The sequence below is a fragment of the Gopherus evgoodei genome, chromosome 11 (genome assembly GCF_007399415.2).
Source record: "Gopherus evgoodei ecotype Sinaloan lineage chromosome 11, rGopEvg1_v1.p, whole genome shotgun sequence".
In the NCBI taxonomy this organism is placed as follows: Eukaryota; Metazoa; Chordata; order Testudines; family Testudinidae; genus Gopherus; species Gopherus evgoodei.
In genome coordinates, this window is record NC_044332.1 from 54,091,116 (window position 1) to 54,097,115 (window position 6,000).

The window sequence follows — 6,000 nt, forward strand, 5'->3', positions numbered from 1 at the left end:
ACTGGAAATGGAACCTAGGAGTCCTGGCTCCCAGCCTCCCTTCCTCTAACCATTAGACCCCACTCCCCCCGCTTTTGGGGAGCCAGGACTCCTGGGTTCTAGCCCCATCTCTGGGAGCAGAGTGGGGTCTAGTGGTTAGAGCAAGAAGAGCCAGGACTCCTGGGTTCTACTCTCAGTGCTGCTGTGTGACCCTGGGCCTCTGTTTCTCCTCCCACTTTTTGGGTATGGAGCCTTTAAACTCTCTGGGGCATGCCCTATCTCTTGCTGTGTCTGGGCAGTGCCTGGCCCAACAGGGGTTTGACTCTGCCCCGCTCTCTGTAGGTGCTGCTGTTGTACAGATGAATAGTCACAATACTAAAAGGCGTGGCAGTGCGTGAGTGCACCACCATTACCATGCAAGGGGAAAACCAGTACAAATTACCGGGGCCCGGTGGTCCAGAAAAGGGCCCAAGGCCTAGTTTCCCTGGCTTCATTGCCCTGTTTAGCTAGTCCACCTTGCTGGGGGGCCTGAAAAAAATTTTCACCGGGCCCGAACCCGCTTTCAGTGGCCCTGAGGGTATGGGGGGGCCTTGCCCCCCTCCACGGAGCATGGGGGTGCCAGTAGGCACCTATGTATGGTCCCCCCAAGCAGGCCCAAGATGGAAATAGGGGGCCTGTGCCCCCAACATGGAGAATCTGGGGTGCAACCTTGCTTAACGGGTCAGTCTGTCCTTTCTCTGACTCTCCCATTCCACCTTCAACTAGCACTTGTGGTTCATTTGTTCTTTTTCATTCATAGACTCATAGACTCCAGGACTGGAAGGGACCTCAAGAGGTCATCGAGTCCAGTCCCCTGCCCTCATGGCAGGACCAAATATTGTCTAGACCATCCCTAATAGCCATTTATCTAACCTACTCTTAAATATCTCCAGAGATGAAGATTCCACAACTTCCCTAGGCAATCTATTCCAGTGTTTAACTACCCTGACAGTTAGGAACTTTTTCCTAATGTCCAACTTAAATCTCCCTTGCTGCAGTTTAAGCCCATTGCTTCTTGTTCTATCATTGGAGGCTAAGGTGAACAAGTTTTTTCCCTCCTCCTGATGACACCCTTTTAGATACCTGAAAACTGCTATCATGTCCCCTCTCAGTCTTCTCTTTTCCAAACTAAACAAACCCAATTCCTTCAGCCTTCCTTCATAGGTCATGTTCTCAAGACCTTTAATCATTCTTGTTGCTCTTCTCTGGACCCTCTCCAATTTCTCCACATCTTTCTTGAAATGCGGTGCCCAGAACTGGACACCATACTCCAGCTGAGGCCTGACCAGCGCAGAATAAAGCGGAAGAATGACTTCTCGTGTCTTGTTTACAAGACACCTTCTCTTGCTTGTATGTTCTTGCTTTCTTTTTCCCCCTCTACCTTTCATGCTCTTGCTTTCTTTCCTTCTTTTTCTATTTTTTTCTCTCCCTTTATTTCTTTCTCTGCCTTCCATGTTCTTTTCGCTCTCGCTTTCTCCCTGGTTATTTTTTTCACTTGCTCTTTTTTCTCACTCCCTTCCAAGCCAAGCAAGTTCTCCTCACACACACATTTTGACAGGTTTTCCTCCTGATCACTGAGTGTATTAAGCACGTCTTCAGTGGGTGTTTGGCATGCCAGGAAGCAGGCTGACCGGGTGTCTTTGTGGCTGTCTGCTGGCCACACATAAGCATGGTCCTCCCCTCCTCTTGTCCCTCCCTCAGTTGCTCTCTAGCTTTTAAGCCTTCCCTTGGAGCTGTCAGCACCAGCCGCCTCTGTTTTAGGTGTCCAGAGCAGGAAAAGTGTGTTGGGCTCCAGCCTGAGACTCTTCCACCGTCCTGCCTAGCCCTGACTATCAAGCCTGCCCCTGGCACTCCTTCCTTCAAGCGCCATGTGGACAAGAGGCAACATGTGGCTGCAAGCAAAATGGCCAAACTTGTGGGCATCAGGAGAAGTTGTGAAAACCCCAAGCAGCTGGTCAAACCACAGGACTGCAGATATCAGCAACCAGGGTAGTAAGTTCTAGAGCCCCAACCCATTGTGGCCTTTACAACTGGGCTCTAGAGGGCAAGTCACCCAGCAGGAGGAGAAAGATTTGCTCTTACCCAGCTGGAAACAGGGAAGTTGAGCACTGTGAGCCCTAGGAGTTTGCCACAAGGCCCCATTGAGATTTGAAGTCAGATTGCAGGATTCAGAGTCCTGAGTGCTGCCCATTACACTATGGTACCAGCTTGTACTGCTGTCTCTGCCCATCGGTGACCCTCACGGGGCCAGCTCGTGTAAGGGACTGTTGGCCCCTTACTAAAGCTCAGTGGGTTTTGGTTGGCTAGTTCCCAGTACCAACAGAAGGGGGAAGGATCAATAGGAAATCAGGACCCTAAGACTGACAGTCCCAGGAGCAATGGGGAGAGGCCAAAGCTCCAAAGTTAGCCCGACTGACAGGGCAGGCAGTGTAATGAGGAAGTCACCAGGGCAGGGGATCCCATCATCTGTGTGAGCAGGAACTACCTGGGCCAGAGTGGGACCCAGCTAAGGAGAAAGCAGGAGCCCGAGAAGAGGCAAGGAGAAGAGCTGCGCCAGCCAGGGAGAACCAGAGCAGATCCATGCTAGGAACTGAGCTGGAGCAGCATGAGCCACAGAAGCTGTCCAGGGAGCAGATCTGTGCTGGGAGAAGAGCTGCAGCAAGTGGAGCCAGAGAGGCCAGAGGAGCAGCCCAGGGAGATGGAGGCAGAGCCACAGCAGCACTGGGGCTGGAGGTGGGTGCAGTGAGCAGGTTGGGAGAGTGAGAGGGACCCTGGGCAGAAGGCCCAGCAATAGGAGATGCTACGAATCAAGAGGCCTTGCAGGCCAGACCTTCGGGGGTGGGGGGATCATATCCCCTACATGGGGGCTGACACTGGGAACAAGGGTCCTGTCACCTAGAGCATGTGGCCACTGCCAGAGCAAGTGTCCGGCCTGTGGTGTCCCTGCACACAGCCAGGACCTGGGAAAGAGGCCTGGGACTGGTGAGGGAAAGACTGTGACCTGCCCTGACACTCCAGAGATGCTGGTTGTGCTCTCCCTGCACCACAGAACAGGGTGATGTGTTTTCCTTTAATCTTTCCTTATGTTTTACATTAATTGCTGTGTAATAAATTGTATTTGCTTGAAGTAATGCAATCCAATGATGAGTGGGTCAGGGAAGTGCCCAGAGTGGAGAGAGTACCCCAGAGTGGGGACACTGTAGGCCTTTTCAAGTGAGCACGACAAGACTGGGGGTCAAGCCCCCCAGGATTCCTGGGCCCAGCCTTGTTGGGGTTACGAGGACTCTGCCACACGTGAGAGTAGAAAGAGCGTCCTTGGGGTCAGACAGCTCTCTGGGTAAGGGGGTGGGGACTCAGATCCTTTCTCTGGCCAATTACACCAGGGTCATGTATAATCCAGGGAAGTTCCCCACAATAGCCGGACCTGAACCCCCTGTACACTTGCCCTCTGTCCTCATTGCTTCTCTGTCTCTCTTCCCTTCATCTCTGCTGGTCTCCCTCTGAGCTTTCTCAGCACCTGGCCCCACAGCACTTCCTGCCAACCAGAGACTGCTTGCTCTAGGCCTGCTCCTGTGGATGTGGCATCTCTCCTGATTCCTGAGGAAAGGAACCTTTCCAGGAAATGGCCATGGATTCTGGGAATCTGCATGTGGCTGGTGGATAGCACCAGGAATCATTTGGCTCCTGGCACACAAGGCCACTTAAAAGCTGAGTGCCTAGACAGGGGCTTAAACGCTGGATCTTCAGATTAAGAGCCTGATGTTCTACCAACTGAGTTAGTTGAGACCATTTTCACCGTTCACCCCAAGAGCTAGCAGGTAGGCAAAAGAGAGGCAAAAAAATGTCCTAGGAACCTCTCCTCTTTTTCTGCACATCCACTGCCTGTCAGAAGGATTCCTTCTCCTCCTCTCTCCTGTGCCTCAGTGTGACTAAATCTCCACACCTAGACAGCTGGTCCATCCGCTGCACCCCAATCCCCCCATGCCTGAGCCTCCCTGCCAAAGCCCTGCACCTGGCTCCATAGAATTCTCACGTGTTGCTGGGAACTCGACTTCTTGTGCCCAGAGAATCTCGGCCCCCCTCAGTAGATGACCTGAGAAACACAATGTCTGACTTTTCCAAAGAAGGGCTTGGAGGGGTTTCTTTTGGTGTTACCATGTGGCCTAATGGATAAGGTGTCTGAGTGTGGATCGGAAGATTGAGGGCTTGAGTCCCTTGGTGGTTGTGTTTCTGCAGTTCTACCATTGTGCTGAAAGTTCTGCTCCCTTCAGGGCTGGAATCTCTTCTTGGCTGCTCAGGCCAATCCTCTGGCTTCAGCTAGAGCCCTGAGAAGGAGTTGGGAGGTGGGCATAACAAAGGCTGGGACATGAGACCCAGGTGCTTCCAGTCTAGCCTTTGCCATTCCTGACTTGCCAAAGAAAATGGGCGGCTGCCCGGGCTAGCGTGTGCGCCTGTCCCTGTGCTGGAGGATGCTTGCTACATACGGTCTTCAGAGCCTGGGTGTTTCTCTACTTCTTGCCAGTTCAGGAAAACCCTCTTGGGGTAAAATCTCCTACCCCACTGCAAAAGTGAGCACCCTGATTGGGAGCAGTCAGAGGCCCCGCCATGGGGGCTGGCCCTGCTTTCCTACCCACTTGTGATGTTATCAACAGAGCATCAGCAGCTGCCCTGCATGCTGGTGACCTTCAGTGCGTGTTTGGCATGGCAGGGAGCAGCCTGGCTGGGTGTTTTTGTGCCTGTCTGAAGGCCACACCTAGGCATGGTCCGGCCCTCCTCTAGCCCTGACCTCAGTTGCTCTGTGGTTTTTAAGCCTTCACTTGGAGCCGTAAGCACCAGCTGCCTATGCTCTAGATGCCCAGAGGAGGAGAGGTGTGCTGGGTCACTTTTACAGATGCCCCTTCCCTGGTACTGCCCTTGCTGAGCTGCACAGAGGAGCTTCCACCCCCAGTCCCTGCCTGTCACTGCCCAGCAGCCCCCTGGCACCATTCCTGAGGACTACTCTGCCTCACTTTCTTCCTACCATGTTGGGAAAGACAGTTCTCATTATTAAAGGTTAGATGGGCCAACTAGGGGCAGAAGCCTGTTCTATGTTTTCCTATTGCAGAGCCCAAGCTCAGGAACTCACCTTGGGTGCAGGCACTGTTGTGCTCCCAGAAAACAAGCCACCCCTGCACAAAAAGGGATGACAGGGCCTGCCAAAGCCAGGGATTGAACCAAGGACCTTTAGATCTTCAGTCTAACGCTCTCCCAACTGAACTATTTTGGCAATTGCATGAGAACATTTTGGCCTGTTGCTTCTCTGTCTAGGATGTTTTTGTCAGCAGTTGCAGACAAAAAGGACAGGAAAACAAAAGGCTGCTCCACACCCACACTGGAGGAATCTGGCACCGTTAGCTGTGGTGAGTAAGAAGTGTCTGTTGGCTGACAGGGCCTGTCCCCCAGGAGCTGGAACAGCAGCTGCCACCTCCCCCTCAGCTCCAGGCTGTGGGAAATGCTCATTGCCTGGCTGCATAGGTGGATGCTGCTCCGTGCTCTGGAGAGCATCTGTATTGGTCTGTCAACCCCCCATTCTTCACTGAGCCAGTCTGGTAAGGTCCCAAGTGCCCCCTCCGGCCTGGCAGCTGAGAGTCTGTGCAGACATCAACCCCCCTGCCAACCCTAGAGCCAGCAGAAGCACCAGACCCCCCAGCACCACAGGGGCACTCAATGCACTTCCTGTGGGGAAATGTTTCCTTGGCGTCCTGCTGCTAGAGTGAGAGCCAGGAGAGAGCAGTGTCTGGTTCACTGTGGGGGAGAGAAGAGACCTGATGAGTGTGGATCTCCCTCAGCCTCCCCTGCAATGCTGATCAGTTGTATTGTCACTGTGATAGTCAGTGCTTATCTTCAGGGCCAGCCCTAGAGGGGTCTGGGACAAATCCCCCCCTTTCCTCCTCAGGCCCTGCCCCCACTCCACCCCTTCCCCAAGTCCCCACCCCATCCCAT

General features: G+C 53.4%; 1 non-coding gene across 1 annotated transcript; it reads right to left on the reverse strand.

Moving 5' to 3' along the window:
* Nucleotides 1-5,211: 5,211 nt before the first annotated feature.
* On the reverse strand, nt 5,212-5,284 carry TRNAF-GAA. Its single transcript has one exon. It is a non-coding gene; the product is annotated as a tRNA-Phe (tRNA).
* Between the last annotated feature and the right edge of the window lie 716 nt (nt 5,285-6,000).